Here is a 17,476-nt window from a genome sequence, read left to right as displayed (position 1 = left end):
ACACAGCGCAACAACCCAGAAGACAGAAATCTTCATACTCTGATGACGGAGGCAGTATGACCTCTGAAACGTTTGTAAACATCGACCAGACTACACAGCGCAAAAACCCAGAAGACAGAAATCTTCATACTCTGATGACGGAGGCAGTATGACCTCTGAAACGTTTGTAAACATCGACCAGACTACACAGCGCAACAACCCAGAAGACAGAAATCTTCATACTCTGATGACGGAGGCAGTATGACCTCTGAAACGTTTGTAAACATCGACCAGACTACACAGCGCAAAAACCCAGAAGACAGAAATCTTCATACTCTGATGACGGAGGCAGTATGACCTCTGAAACGTTTGTAAACATCGACCAGACTACACAGCGCAACAACCCAGAAGACAGAAATCTTCATACTCTGATGACGGAGGCAGTATGACCTCTGAAACGTTTGTAAACATCGACCAGACTACACAGCGCAAAAACCCAGAAGACAGAAATCTTCATACTCTGATGACGGAGGCAGTATGACCTCTGAAACGTTTGTAAACATCGACCAGACTACACAGCGCAACAACCCAGAAGACAGAAATCTTCATACTCTGATGACGGAGGCAGTATGACCTCTGAAACGTTTGTAAACATCGACCAGACTACACAGCGCAAAAACCCAGAAGACAGAAATCTTCATACTCTGATGACGGAGGCAGTATGACCTCTGAAACGTTGGTTAACATCGACCAGACTACACAGCGCAAAAACCCAGAAGACAGAAATCTTCATACTCTGATGACGGAGGCAGTATGATCTCTGAAACGTTGGTTAACATCGACCAGACTACACAGCGCAACAACCCAGAAGACAGAAATCTTCATACTCTGATGACGGAGGCAGTATGACCTCTGAAACGTTGGTTAACATCGACCATACTACACAGCGCAAAAACCCAGAAGACAGAAATCTTCATACTCTGATGACGGAGGCAGTATGATCTCTGAAACGTTGGTTAACATCGACCAGACTACACAGCGCAAAAACCCAGAAGACAGAAATCTTCATACTCTGATGACGGAGGCAGTATGATCTCTGAAACGTTGGTTAACATCGACCAGACTACACAGCGCAACAACCCAGAAGACAGAAATCTTCATACTCTGATGACGGAGGCAGTATGACCTCTGAAACGTTGGTTAACATCGACCAGACTACACAGCGCAACAACCCAGAAGACAGAAATCTTCATACTCTGATGACGGAGGCAGTATGACCTCTGAAACGTTTGTAAACATCGACCAGACTACACAGCGCAACAACCCAGAAGACAGAAATCTTCATACTCTGATGACGGAGGCAGTATGACCTCTGAAACGTTTGTAAACATCGACCAGACTACACAGCGCAAAAACCCAGAAGACAGAAATCTTCATACTCTGATGACGGAGGCAGTATGACCTCTGAAACGTTGGTTAACATCGACCAGACTACACAGCGCAACAACCCAGAAGACAGAAATCTTCATACTCTGATGACGGAGGCAGTATGACCTCTGAAACGTTTGTAAACATCGACCAGACTACACAGCGCAACAACCCAGAAGACAGAAATCTTCATACTCTGATGACGGAGGCAGTATGACCTCTGAAACGTTTGTAAACATCGACCAGACTACACAGCGCAAAAACCCAGAAGACAGAAATCTTCATACTCTGATGACGGAGGCAGTATGACCTCTGAAACGTTTGTAAACATCGACCAGACTACACAGCGCAACAACCCAGAAGACAGAAATCTTCATACTCTGATGACGGAGGCAGTATGACCTCTGAAACGTTTGTAAACATCGACCAGACTACACAGCGCAAAAACCCAGAAGACAGAAATCTTCATACTCTGATGACGGAGGCAGTATGACCTCTGAAACGTTTGTAAACATCGACCAGACTACACAGCGCAACAACCCAGAAGACAGAAATCTTCATACTCTGATGACGGAGGCAGTATGACCTCTGAAACGTTTGTAAACATCGACCAGACTACACAGCGCAAAAACCCAGAAGACAGAAATCTTCATACTCTGATGACGGAGGCAGTATGACCTCTGAAACGTTGGTTAACATCGACCAGACTACACAGCGCAAAAACCCAGAAGACAGAAATCTTCATACTCTGATGACGGAGGCAGTATGATCTCTGAAACGTTGGTTAACATCGACCAGACTACACAGCGCAACAACCCAGAAGACAGAAATCTTCATACTCTGATGACGGAGGCAGTATGACCTCTGAAACGTTGGTTAACATCGACCATACTACACAGCGCAAAAACCCAGAAGACAGAAATCTTCATACTCTGATGACGGAGGCAGTATGATCTCTGAAACGTTGGTTAACATCGACCAGACTACACAGCGCAAAAACCCAGAAGACAGAAATCTTCATACTCTGATGACGGAGGCAGTATGATCTCTGAAACGTTGGTTAACATCGACCAGACTACACAGCGCAACAACCCAGAAGACAGAAATCTTCATACTCTGATGACGGAGGCAGTATGACCTCTGAAACGTTGGTTAACATCGACCAGACTACACAGCGCAACAACCCAGAAGACAGAAATCTTCATACTCTGATGACGGAGGCAGTATGACCTCTGAAACGTTTGTAAACATCGACCAGACTACACAGCGCAACAACCCAGAAGACAGAAATCTTCATACTCTGATGACGGAGGCAGTATGACCTCTGAAACGTTTGTAAACATCGACCAGACTACACAGCGCAAAAACCCAGAAGACAGAAATCTTCATACTCTGATGACGGAGGCAGTATGACCTCTGAAACGTTGGTTAACATCGACCAGACTACACAGCGCAACAACCCAGAAGACAGAAATCTTCATACTCTGATGACGGAGGCAGTATGACCTCTGAAACGTTTGTAAACATCGACCAGACTACACAGCGCAACAACCCAGAAGACAGAAATCTTCATACTCTGATGACGGAGGCAGTATGACCTCTGAAACGTTTGTAAACATCGACCAGACTACACAGCGCAAAAACCCAGAAGACAGAAATCTTCATACTCTGATGACGGAGGCAGTATGACCTCTGAAACGTTGGTTAACATCGACCAGACTACACAGCGCAACAACCCAGAAGACAGAAATCTTCATACTCTGATGACGGAGGCAGTATGACCTCTGAAACGTTTGTAAACATCGACCAGACTACACAGCGCAACAACCCAGAAGACAGAAATCTTCATACTCTGATGACGGAGGCAGTATGACCTCTGAAACGTTTGTAAACATCGACCAGACTACACAGCGCAAAAACCCAGAAGACAGAAATCTTCATACTCTGATGACGGAGGCAGTATGACCTCTGAAACGTTGGTTAACATCGACCAGACTACACAGCGCAAAAACCCAGAAGACAGAAATCTTCATACTCTGATGACGGAGGCAGTATGATCTCTGAAACGTTGGTTAACATCGACCAGACTACACAGCGCAACAACCCAGAAGACAGAAATCTTCATACTCTGATGACGGAGGCAGTATGACCTCTGAAACGTTGGTTAACATCGACCATACTACACAGCGCAAAAACCCAGAAGACAGAAATCTTCATACTCTGATGACGGAGGCAGTATGATCTCTGAAACGTTGGTTAACATCGACCAGACTACACAGCGCAAAAACCCAGAAGACAGAAATCTTCATACTCTGATGACGGAGGCAGTATGATCTCTGAAACGTTGGTTAACATCGACCAGACTACACAGCGCAACAACCCAGAAGACAGAAATCTTCATACTCTGATGACGGAGGCAGTATGACCTCTGAAACGTTGGTTAACATCGACCATACTACACAGCGCAAAAACCCAGAAGACAGAAATCTTCATACTCTGATGACGGAGGCAGTATGATCTCTGAAACGTTGGTTAACATCGACCAGACTACACAGCGCAAAAACCCAGAAGACAGAAATCTTCATACTCTGATGACGGAGGCAGTATGATCTCTGAAACGTTGGTTAACATCGACCAGACTACACAGCGCAAAAACCCAGAAGACAGAAATCTTCATACTCTGATGACGGAGGCAGTATGACCTCTGAAACGTTTGTAAACATCGACCAGACTACACAGCGCAACAACCCAGAAGACGGAAATCTTCAAATAATTATTAATAAACATGGAGATACATAGAAAAGTACTTGTGTTTATGTTTATTAGGATTACGTAGACAGCCCTGGCTGGCAACCATCAGCTCTACAAATGACGAAAAGGACGTCTATGTAACATGTAAGACAAAATTTAGTTTTTTCGATGTTTGTCCGTGGTCTTGATACTTCGCGGTGGTTGTGTACTGTGGTAATACTTGTACATCGCGGTTTAGACACATAACGCGGGGTTAAATTAATATATATGAAGTTTGCAGCATTAAGACCGAAAGATACACGACGCCACATTTAAACCAAAAAAGTCAGATATTTTATGGCTAAACATTATACGTAGCGTTTCATTAAGAAAGTAGTTCCGTTAATGGCTATCCGATAAACCTGCCTGGAGAACACAAACGTTTTCAATTTTGCATCCTATGACTTTTATTTGTACTCCTAACAGTGGAATTCTGTACACTACACCAATGACTCCTGTTTAAACCCCATCTCCAGTGGCTCAGTGGTTTTCTGTCTAGACACAGCTAGATCTACGCAGTGCGTACACGTTATGCTGATCGTCTGACGATCAACCACACAGGCATTCATAACAGGGATGAAAAAAGCGTATCTTTAACTCACATAGAATGCGCGTTAAGAAAAGATCTTTTTTCCGAGAAACAGACAATGCGTGATGATGACGTTGAGAGGCCATCCATAACTTAGCTTTGAATCTGTTCTCTCACCGTGGGAAGGAAGGTAAGATCTGTGCTACCAATAAAATTCCTTTAAACGCGTCCGAACCCCAGAGCCACTGTTCCATCACTTCATTCAAAAACACATAACTCGGTTAGAAAAAAATTCTTGGGTACTGAAACCGGTTTCCTGATGGAGCCTCCATCGTCAGCTGGTTCTACCTTCCAGCAGCGGCGTCCAGACATTACCGAACGTGTGCTGAGTCGAGACATTTCCAAACTGAGGAGAATTAAAGACAGGAGGGATAAATTAACGAATAAAGGGATAGTGGAAGAGAGGAAAATAAGGAAGGAAGGAAAGATTAAAAGCACACAGAATGAAATAAACAAAAACAAAATAAAATAAAAAAGTTTAAACGAAGAATTCGTATTGATATAACAGTAAGACAAATACGAAAACCGAGATCCGAGGTACTTAATTATATTGTTGGTGTGACAGAACATTAATTGCTATACCGATAGAACATTCATTTTCGTTACGAGATATTCATAATAATTATTTCGTAATACACAATTTATCTGAAATGTAGCAACGTACAACTCTCTCAGAGCGATTGAACGAAACACGAATACGCTGAACCACACAACTGAATGCAAAGCGATTTGACACTTGTTACTAATAGAATGTGAAAACAATTAAGACTCTTTCAAGTTCCGCTTTGAAAACCTGGAGGTCACTTTATGAAGACGTGAACATGCAGATTTCTTAACATTTACCATAACATTTGGTACAGAACTGTAAACTGTTATTATTCCCGAATATGACTTCATTTTGGTTGGTTAATTTATTCTGAATTATACTCCTTTTTGGTAACGTGTTAAATTAAAATAAAATCTTTCTTTGAACTTATCCTTCTTCCATTTAATCTTCCACTTTAAATTTAAAAATTACGTCGTGGTTAAACAGTGTAATGGCCTGTACACTGTACACTTCATAAGAATATAAAATAACAACTTGTGTGACACGTGGTATAACATACAGGCGCCACTTCTTTTCACTAAAACATTGCAAATCGAGTAACAAATCTCGGTTTGATGGAAAACAACGACGTACTTTGTGTGTCGAAATTGAACTGCGGGAAGCCACAAGTTCGGTGCGTTGCACCTCGACGAATGTTTAACAGAAGAGAACTCGGTTAATTTTGTAGAGAAAATAGCACCGAACTCAAGCAAACACGCTTCAAACACATGTTTGCTCGGTGCCAGGTTTAGAAATGCTTACAAACTTTTACGTATAAATTCGAAATGGCAGTACACTGAGAACAGACCAATACCACTTGACACATCAAATCACGTGTTATTAAATGTTTCTTTTGGGTACGAGCGAGCGCAGAAGTACAGAAAGTAATAATAATAAGAAGAAATATAAACAGTAATATTATATTAAAAACCAAAGAACGTAATTAAATTGAATGATAAATATAAGTCTGATGACAGAATTTTCAAATATTGACACAGCAGGAACATAGGAACTGGGTTGAAAAACTCGTATTCCAATCATCATACTTTGTGAATTATTGTTTAATTAATAACTTTAGACGTATTTGGATTAACAATACCTGCTGCGCACTCATTCAACGGTCCCGCAGCAGAAACGCTGCTAGTTGCCAAGGAACGACACTCATCCGACACTCACATTCACTCTGACAAACGTTTAACCACTTAATTACGTAAAATTTGAGGTTTTCACGAAAGTGAGTATGAAGATTTCTGTCTTCTGGGTTGTTGCGCTGCGTAGTCTGGTTAGACGTTTACCGACGTTTCAGAGTTCCTTGTGCCTCCGTCATGAGGGTTATCGCAACAACCCAGAAGGCAACCATCTGCAGAGTTACGTATAATTTAGACAGATTATTTCACGAGTTACTTTTTTAACTTTATCTTTATCGACTTTGTCAATGCATAATATTAAGAAAAGTAGAACCTTCCAGCAACTGTGTTACACTATAAGTAATTTTAAATTCTCGTATAACTGAAATTTATCCGTGTTCATGAGTTCTTCATCAGAAGCTAACAGTCGCTCAGCTAGTCAAATTCCCAGTCTTTTATGGAACCCGGAAGTTTGCTATTGTTTTCACAAGCAACCTTCCACTGAGTTCTATTCTCAGGTATGTTCATCAATTAATGTGAGAGGTTGAGTTTCACACAATACAAAACAATGGATAAAATTTATTACGTTGTCGATTTTTACATTTAGCTGCTCGTGGTCGAGAACATACACACACGAAGTTAAAAAGAGAAAACCTGGTAAAAATAAATGTCACATTTTCAAAGTCTTAAATTTAAACTTTTCGTTATTTTCAAGCTTCTCTAAGGGAGAATCTCCTCGAAGGATTTGTACGAAGCCTTTATATCGATTATAATAACGTCGTACGGATCTATCGACTTTCACGAGACTCGCAAGTTAGAGGTCAGCTCTGTGGCTTGTTAAATTTTTACCTCCACAATTTTGTTTCTCGTTTCTACAGACCGGTGAGGGGAGGGGCAGAGCTTCGGAGCGGAAGGTGTTTGAACTTGCCTCCAGCGCCAGAGATAATAGTTCTACTTCTGGTCAGAACTCTATGACTGGATGAAGTGTCCCGAATGGAATGCGTAACCGAAATATTCAGTAATTCCATTAAAGAAAGTGTTACTGATCCACGAGAAGCTCAGCTGGTTAACAAATCGTTACGTTCATAACAGCCTATCACAGATCCACATCCTAAACCACATTCAGTCCGCACCTTCTTCAAGATCCAGTTTAAAATCGTCCATTTATATCTAGGTTTGCCAACTGATCTCCCTTATTCAGATTTCTCGAGTAAAACATATGTAATCCGCGTCGCTCTAACATTTAGAGTCAGAGAGTCTCTCATTTTTCGTCGACATTACACGAACTCAACTTCCGACTACAAATTCATATCTCTTCGGACTTCAGTGCTGGCTTTTGGAACACAGTGCTGAAATATACCAGATTCTACCCAGACCCATACAGTGAATATTTTCGAATTTGTTTTCTCAGAAAGCACATGTATTCTGTAGCTCCTTCTTTAGTCTTAATTCATCTCAGCCCGTTCCTTTAGAAATGTGCTACATGAGAGAATGGGTGGAATTTAACCTTGAAGTTCCCTTGATTTATAAAACTTTCGTCGTCAGTCTGGACCGTCGAAGATCGCTTTCTTCACAACCAGTTCTACAAAGAATCTTGAAAAGAAAAAAAAAATATTCGTGATTGCAGTCAGACATGTTCTGGGTCGGGTGAAGGAGTTTGAAACACGTTTATATTTGGGAAAAAAAATATAATAGCAAATGTTCTGAAAGTAAACAGACCCAGATAGTACGTAATACGAGGCGCGTCCCAAAAGTAAGTTTCCCACTCGTCCCACAGCTAGCAAACCTTATATTGAGCGAAGCGACTGTGCGTACGTGATAGAGCAATGACGTAGCATGGCGCATGCACTAACGGCACTTCCCGCGTTCTCACAGTAGCATCGTTGCAGCTGTTGAAGATGGAGGTTCTTATTGCAGCTCCCGCCGACTGTGAAGTGCGGTCAGTGATAACGCTAGGCCGCACACGGCTCGACGGACAGCGAGTCTCCTGCAGGAGTTCAGCTGGGAGGTGTTTAATCATTCACCCTACAGCCCGGACCTCGCTCCCAGTGATTTCCATCTTTTCCTACACTTCAAGAAATTCCTGTCCGGTCAGCGTCAGCGTTTTGAGAATGACAGAGAGGCGGAGATGGTTGTCACACAGTGGTTCCAATCCCAGGCGGCAGACTTCTACGACACAGGTATTCAAAAGTTGGTCCCACGGTATGACAAATGTCTCAATTCCGGTGGCGAATATGTTGAAAAATAGCTGGACACTTGCTGTATCTGTTGCAATAAATATTTCCATGAAATTGTGTTTTGTTTCTGTAAACGGCCCCAGGGAAACTTACTTTGTGGACGAGCCTCGTAGAAGCCGTAGTGAAGAACTGCGAAAATTTTGATCGTCTCGCTGCATGAAGCTTTACTGTTAAGGTGACACGAAAACTAGAAAATCGACAATGCAGCTTCCTTCTTTCACTCATTCTACCGTGAGCATGAAGGAACTGCGACCTTGTGGCTCCCTGTATTGCAAATTCCTCCCCAAGTGAAGGTGGGGGTTCCCTTCTTATCAGCGCTCATTTAAAACGCAAGGAATAATCGGTCTTCTTCCCACAACCCGATTTACTCTCTGCTGCACACAGACGGGTTGAGATTTATAACGGAAATCGATCCTGGTTACCTCCGTTTACTTGGAATGAAACTGGTTCTGGCTAGGGTAATTAAGAGAACTGTTACATCGGATGGATACAATGCAGGATATCCCATTCAAATGCAATCGTAACTATCACACACGCACCCCTTAACGCACAAAACTACGAAACCAATGGCATTGTCGAATTCATTCTAAGGTGCTTACTGCCTCCATCATCAGGGTCCTGTCATATTATTACGCTGCAGGTTCAATCCGCATTTCTAAGTACCCAAAAACTTCAATGGGTGCTCCCACAGAAAAATCATTTCATTTTCGAATTATTAAAGCATAAACAGAGGAAAATTGCAATCATGGTCTAGCGGTTAGAACGCTGGCCTTATAATCCTGGGGTCTCGGGTTCGATTCCCGGCGGTGCCCGAATTTATAACTTGTGTTGGGCAAGGCCGTCGTCTAGGCAACACGGAGTTTTCCTCCGGGGGCTTCCCCGGTTTCTCCGTGGCATCCCATTCACACACAGAAGAAGGCAATGGCAAACCACTTCTGGATCATCTGCCAAGAACGTATATGAACAGGTCCCAGTCCGAGAAAAGGATGGAAGGATCCTGTTCATATGGACCTGTCGCCAGACAGAACACTAAATAATAATAAGATGAGGTGGTCTAGCGGTTAGAACGCTGGCCTTGTAATCCTGGGGTCTCGGGTTCGATTCCCCGGCGGTGCCCGAATTTATAACTTGTGTTGGGCAAGGCCGTGGTCTAGGCAACACGGAGTTTTCCTCCGTGGCATCCCAACAATTACTCCATTCACACACAGAAGAAGGCAATGGCAAACCACTTCTGGATCATCTGCCAAGAACGTATATGAACAGGTCCCAGTCCGAGAAAAGGATGGAAGGATCCTGTTCATATGGACCTGTCGTCACACAGAACACTACAAATAAACAAAATAAACAGAGGAAACGGAAATTAAAATTAGACCGAACTCCACTTCAAGGGTAAGATAAAAAATCCGAGATCTCTTTACTTTCAGCACTTCAGCTCATATAGAAGACGAGAATAAAATATGACAAGTGGAAGGAAATTGGTAAAAAAAATTGTAAAAATCTATAAAAAGTCAGAATATAGAAACGTTTAGCGTTGTTGTTGCTATGGAAACGTTAAATGGCAGGTCTCTTATTCTGTACGTTCGAAAGTGAAAGCTGAATAGATTCTGGTTCTGCGAAGAAACGAGTTTCACTCAATTACACATCCTTAAACTGCGACGTTGTTACAGAAAGGGGTTCTCCCATTGGGGCTGCAAGTTTCCTCCTCAAATCACGTGTGCAAAATTAATCAGTGTAGTCGCTTGCTCCTTACACTAGAAGTGGGTGTAGCATTATTAGAACACTTTTAAGTACGTAACTGCACGACGTAATATCACGCAAGCACGACAAAAGACGATGGAAAATGCATTCACGACACCATCATCCTCTCCAAGGAGGACAATGGCATTCGAGTCACTCCTGGGTCCATCTGGACCATGAAGGTCGTTTTCGAAAGTTCTGGGGTTTAATCGTTTGCCCAGAATTAAACGAGATTTTCTCGTTTTTAAACAAAGTCTGTCCTGAAGACGACACATAACCTCATAGCTTGATAAGAATAGTTAAATATACAATTAAATAAGAGTACCAAGATGATATAGTTGCGTCATATTGTGAAATTTAATTAATTATTCGGTTTTTGTCCGTCTAATCACAATTCATATATAAATTTACAAATAAGATAATTAAAATATAATTTTATGTTCCTCATCGAACAATCGATTTACAATTGGAACATATACCTGTGTAGCGACATTAGATGTAGTGTGTTGGACTGTGCTCTGCAAGAACCCAGTGTTAGTCGGACAGTCTTCTACATAACTCAATGATTTAATGAATAGCATGTTTCCAGAACTTTTGATGATGGTGACATAATAAGAATGAACCTTAAGCCATGCGTTCACTAGTTTAAATAACCTCATTAATAAGGTCGTTGTAGCCAACCTACACTCCCAAACATTCACCTTTGCTGCCAACAGAAGCAATGGTGACAACATCCAGCAAGAAAAATTCCCTGCATGTTTAGTGCCTATGGACACACATTCCCATACTTGACACTAAACAGACTTATACGAGGGGACGTGAGGTATTCCAGAGGCAATTTTATTTTACGAACACAAATACGAAAAATGACACGTTTAAGTACCTGACATTCTGAAAGTAAAAATGTGTAAAGCAGTCAATTTTACATATTCCACAGCAAAAGTAAGACGTAACAATACTGAAAAGGTGAACAGCTGTTGGAAGTGTAAAGAATTCTTAGGTCAAAGCAGGCTGGCGTCGAGGGACAGCATTGATACGGGGTCCGCCTCTCTCCTACCTGGTGTTACAATGAACACACAAGTTTATGTTCGTTGATCTTTTATTTAGAATTCAGCCAAGTGTAAAAGAATGTCTATATTCCCCTTTTAACAAATCCCGCGTGAATTGGATCCTTCAGTCTGTATCGTCCGCCAATTTTTCAGAGCTCGCCGGTCCTTAGGCATCGTTTTGCCATACCGCGTAGCACTTATCCATGAAAATCTAATGTTAACTCCATACGTAGATGAAATTACTCGGGATCATGAGTGCGGATTTCGATATAATTGATCAGCTTCTGATCGATTATATCGAAATCAAACATAAGAGGAAATGGGAGTACATACCTACAGACTCCAAGGCGGCCCATGATTTATTTAGGAGGGAAGTATACAGTATTCTTATTAAATTCGGTAAAATTATGAAATTATTTAGACTAATTAAAATGTATTTAAATAAAATCTGTACTAAAATTCATAAAGGTAAATATTTTTCTTGTACATTTCCTATTCAAACGTGGTCTGAAGCAGGAAATGTTTTATCACCACTGTTTATTAACTTGAAATACGCCATCAGGAAGGTCGAAGCAGACAAAGGACTGGAATTGAATGGAACACATCAGCTTCTGGTCTGTGCTGATAGTGTCAATTTACTGGGAGAAGAAAAATACGATAGATTCCGGTTAATCGGGCCATCGGTTAATCGGGGCAGCTGTTTATTTGGGATAAATCTTAAAGAACATTTTTTTAACTCTTTACGTGGAACTTCGCCTAACTGGGGCAGGCGCTTAATTGGGCCAAAGTGTTCTAGTCCTGATGTGTCCCAATTAACCGGAATCCGTTGAATCATAAAGAAAATGACAGAGGCTCTGGCCTCTCACGTTCAGAGAAAAACTCAAATTGTGGGCATTTGAGAACATTGAGCTTAGGGCAGTGTATGGACCTGCGGAGGATAAGTGGCGGGAGGCTGGAGAAAATTGCATGATGAGGTCCTCCATAGATTGTGCTCTTCACCAGATATTACGATACCCAAGTCAAGGATGATGGGCAGTGCACGTAGCGAAAATGAGAGATATGAAAAATGCGTTCAAAATTTCTGTCGGAAGGCCAAAACAGAATACACCACTTTGAATTTCTGGGCATAGATAGGAGAATAATATTAAAATGCATCTTAGGAACATCGATTTTGGGGGCGTCAATTGGTTTCATATGGCTCACGAACGATCCGTAGGCGTGCTCTTGTGAACACGGTAATGCGCCTTTGGATTTTATAAAACGCGGGACATCTCTCGATTAGCTGAGCTGCTCAAGAAGGACTCCGTCAGTTGGTTCTCCATTTCGGCTTTTAGACAGACAGACAAACAAACAAACAAACAGAGGAGAGACAGTACATCACTTCAGAGACCTATGGGTATGAAATATGCACCTGATATCAAAATGGATCTGAAAGCAACAGGTGTTGAGGATAGGGGCCTGATTAATTTGGCATATAATAGGATACAATTTCTTGGCTAGTTGAGCAAATGTTACCTTATCAAGAATGGTTCTTATACATAGGGCTGTGTCCCATATTAATTCACCTTGGAAAGAAATGACTTGGAAAGAATATAGCTTACCTTGTTTCGAATCATCCTTTTATTTCCCATTTCTCAAATCAAGTATCCATAAATGTAGTTGGTTTTACACTAAAAATACCACCAACATTCATGTAAACAGACGCGCGCACACACACACAGTTTGTAACTGTCACTTTTTAAACAACACGCAACATGCACACATAATAATATTAAAAAAAACACCGCGTCACATTTTAACACCAATGCCGACTAATATTGAAACTGAATTGTGAGTCTTTTTATGGAATCTCGTTTCCAAGAAAAAACCTTTGCATCGTAACCGCGTTGAACTGTAGCAACCTTGAAGACTAGTCTGAGGAGCTGTTGCCTCTGACAAGCTGGCCCTCGGAATGTCTACCTCCCCCCGTTCCGCCCTCGTACCTGAACCAACAATCCAATTCAACAAAACCAGTTTCCTTACGCCCGGATGTTCCCACCCACAATGCTGAAGTGTTTGTTGGGTTGCATAAATGCATGGCATAAAATGGATTTCAACATACAGCAGTGATGCCATCTCATGGAGACTTATCTTACTATATAGCCCATATTCTTCACGAATGAATTTTTAAGTTCGACCAACGCTTTCGAGGGACGTATATCCCGCGTTGGGCGAGTGAGATTTAGTTTTTGAAGAAACTATGGCGAAAATCGGTTCACAGTTACCGAAGTTAAAATGTTCTACTTTTCTCAGTCTCTACAATCCAATACCGGGAAACTACTGACCGATTTCTGTTCCTTATTCCTCGGCCTGTCTTTCTTCTGTTTGTGAGAGGTTCGCCATGTTCTACCGGTGTACCTGCCCACTCATTCTAATTCTAAACCTAATAATACAGAATTGCCCATGGGGAAACCTTTACGGAGGAAGCTAACAGAAGACCCTGACAAGAGAAATGAGTTGCTTCGTACTACAAATCAATACTGTCGTCGGGATTTGATGATCGCTCGTGTCAGAGCTCAGACCTGTCCGCCTGGAAACAGTACTGACCGACAGTCACGTGTTTGCCAGAGTTTCAGTGCAATGTGCCGACACATTTTCTACTTACTGTTTACTTCGATGGCTCTGCGTGGTAATAAGGTCTGTAAATACCAAATATATCACTTTAGGCATTAAAACGTGAAGCTACGGTACCCTGGCAACCTGACAGCGATGGTCGCAGATCATTTCATACATCACATCTCGTCTTTCTGCCCCCTACTCATTCGTGATAAGTACTCTTACTGCTTCTTGTTTCGATGTTTAATTTCAAATGAAGAGCTGATAAAAGGGCTATATTCTTACGTTCGAGCCGGGGCTTGCTACGTCATAAACACGCTTTTAAATCACGGAGTTCCTACAGATTGTCCGAAAAAAATAACGTATATATTTTTATTCTAAAACGGAATATTAACCTTGTTATCGTTTGTCCACCGCTGCCAAATGTGCCACGAAGCTAACGGTGGTGATTTTAAATACCTACACTAGATTCGCTAATTCACGTACGCAATGATTAAAATATCTTATTTCATTCAATGAATGTGCGTACACATATTTTTGAACACTCTGTGTACTTCAGTCATTACTGTCAATCAATATAACATTCATTGACGTGTGTATAGAAGATTAGTTTCCTTTCTAAGTAGGTTCTGAGGTTCTCACGGCAGTGAGTACGAAGATGACTGTCTTTTGGATTTGTAGAAGTTTACCAACGGTTCAGAGATCCCTGCTACCTCCATCATCAGGGTGATGAGTTGTCTTAATGATAGAGGTACAAAGCAGTCGAACCGTAATAAATTAATTTCAGGGACCTTCGTCTTATTAACCAGAAATTTTATTAAAAACTAAACTACATACAACAGTACTTTCAAAGAACCTAAAAGTTACTCTGGTTGTCAAGAAATTCCGTTCTTCACTATGAAACTCGAAGGTTCATGACCGTGATCACAACAGTCCTGGGCCAGATAAGCTTGACCTTTCCTAGTTCCAAATCACGCGTTCATTTCCCGATGTTTAGGTCGCTACAAAATATCAGTTCACATCTGATGCTCTGTATAGCATTTCGTAACATGATACTTATAAAGTTTATAGGTTGTTAGCCCCATCTACAGCGCTTGCTATAAGACCAACACCCCTTCTCGGCTGTCCGCGACAGCGAATTCAAAAGAGCTTACCGCAGATGTTCTTCGAGCAGAAGACAAAGAAACTTTTCGGTAGCCTATGATGCGCAGAATCATAATTTGGTTCGTTCGCAGAGCGCAGTCGCAGTTTATGGCCAACTGTCGTCGTGCCCCACTCCACGAATCGGAGTTTCCTGGACGTGCTTCCATCGGCAAACCTGGTTTGGCGACTACTCCACCACATGTTGAAAGGCTGGTGTCCGATACCCGCATGCTCGCCGTGGTCACAAACCGGCCCGCATCGTACAGGCACTCGGAATCCAGAAAGTGAGAGTCCTCGGTTCGAAGCCCCTGCCCTCGGACTCTCTACCGAACACGTACAAAGACAAATGTCGTGACCCAAACCCAACGAAATTCAAAATGAAAGGATTAACGGAAAATTCCTAGGGCGCGGGGTCTTATCCCTTCTACCCTTCCCTTCGCCTTGGCGAAAGGAACGAGATTTGAACTCGCAGTCCATGCGTGAAGCTTGCAACTGCCAGTGAAGGTATTTATTGTCTCAGTCCGGCGAGACACGGTGTTTCAAGTCAGGGAGGGAATTCCCTGTTCCGCTTGGGGGCTTTTTCTTCTAAGTAACTTCGTGACCCCTACCAACTTCTTCCGAGTTTCATTATCACACACCAGTACCTCTCAGGGGTGTCCACCCTCAGAATCCAAGTTAACTCAAAACGTGCATGTGCCGTGAGTCTTACAGCAAAGAATTTAGTCCAGTTCTGCATTGCAGAATTTCTACACCAGCACACGACAGACTTGTGACATCTTCCGTCTTGGGATAAAACGGCCGGAACTTTGCGATCATCACATACCTTTGTCCGGTGACAAATTTAACAATTCGTAGTTTTATCGGCACTCACCCACGAGATTTTTAGGAAGCTGGATCTTTAACTCCACGGAAGAGAGAGTTCTTCTTGGGAAAACGATAGTCGCTTATATAGTCAAGAGATTCCCCACGTTTTAAGTGACCCAGAAAAACCCGTCACTTGTCCGTATCCTGCCGCTGATGAATACAATCCACAAATTATTGCTTTAACATACATTTTAATAGTATACCTCCCTCTGTACCTAATCTCCCAAATGGTCTCTTTCTGTCAATGCGACAATAATGCTATACCTAATCGCTAATTACACTGATTCAAAGTGTGTTCGAAGGTTTACAGTGCATTTTCCAAGAAGTTGCTGATTCATTAGCAGACCTATATCTACTCAAACCATTTTATCTGTGGTTGGAAACAATTTATAAATTATATCGTATATTTTCGAATTATAACAAAAATAACATTCTGCTTGCAGGTCCATCTATCACCTATAAAGTTCTCTTCAGTACCATCCATTTTATAATAAGATATGTTCAAAAAATAGAACACTAACGTAGTTACGAGACCATAGATGAAAGGATAATATTAAAATGCACCTTAAAATATGTGGTGTGAATGTTTGCGCTGCATTCATCTGGCTCAGAATAGAGTCCACTGGCGAACACTTGATAACACGACAATGAATCTTCGTGTTTAATAAAAGGCGAGATGAACAACTACCAGATTTTCATTTAGGACATCCCATACGATATTCAGTTATTTATAAGTCGTTGTTAACATTTAACCCTGAGAAACGAGCCTATTTCAAAGTTTCTGCTCAGTGATACAGGAATGATTCACACGACGTACATAGGAGAGGGCAAAATATCTGTTCGTATGGGACATCCCTGACATAACAAAGGTGCGGGACCCTCATATCGGAACAGCTGCACAGGGCCCTTACCAGTTCATACACACAAACACAGCATGACAAGGCGATGGGAAGTCCGTTCAGATATTCAAACAAGGATCTACTATTCACAGATAATATCAACTTACTACCTAACTCAGGATTTTGATATGAGTTTTAAGATGCGTTGCTGCTCGACCAGACTTCAGCGCCCTCACAGGATAGCATTTGAGCGTGTCAACAAATAGCCTACCATAAGAGAGTTCTACATGTGGACAACATCAACGGACTTTGTTCTGATGCAACTGAAGCCAGATCGCATGTTCCTCGAATCTACGCTTAGGTGTGGTGTTCCTTGAAGATAAAGGCAGAAGTTTCCTCCGACATTCTGAAGGTTCTTCATGTACAATTCAAGCGGTGAATCAAAACATCAGACGAGGAGATTAGAATTGTAACCGTTTAAAGTCTCATATCTACGGGGCAACGGCTAACCTG

At 41.9% G+C, this 17,476-nt stretch overlaps 1 protein-coding gene across 4 annotated transcripts in view; it reads right to left on the bottom strand.

Moving 5' to 3' along the window:
- The window catches only part of LOC110837135 (uncharacterized), a 61,076-nt gene that overhangs the window by 38,092 nt on the left and 5,508 nt on the right, over positions 1 to 17,476 (bottom strand). For 2 of the 4 annotated variants that reach the window (XM_087351609.1, XM_087351611.1), the window contains exon 1: positions 13,124 to 13,567. The exons of the other annotated variants lie outside the window; for them this stretch is intronic. The gene's annotated coding sequence lies outside the window, so the exon portion shown is untranslated. Of the gene's footprint in view, positions 1 to 13,123; positions 13,568 to 17,476 lie in introns of those variants that run through there. 4 annotated transcript variants of the gene reach the window in all.

This window comes from Zootermopsis nevadensis, unplaced genomic scaffold (assembly GCF_977971745.1).
Source record: "Zootermopsis nevadensis isolate Lab colony 2312 unplaced genomic scaffold, Znev_1.0 Znev_ptg000019l, whole genome shotgun sequence".
NCBI classification, from domain to species: domain Eukaryota; kingdom Metazoa; phylum Arthropoda; class Insecta; order Blattodea; family Termopsidae; genus Zootermopsis; species Zootermopsis nevadensis.
The sequence above is the reverse complement of the archived record's forward strand: the minus strand, read 5'-3'. Positions and strand labels throughout refer to the sequence as shown.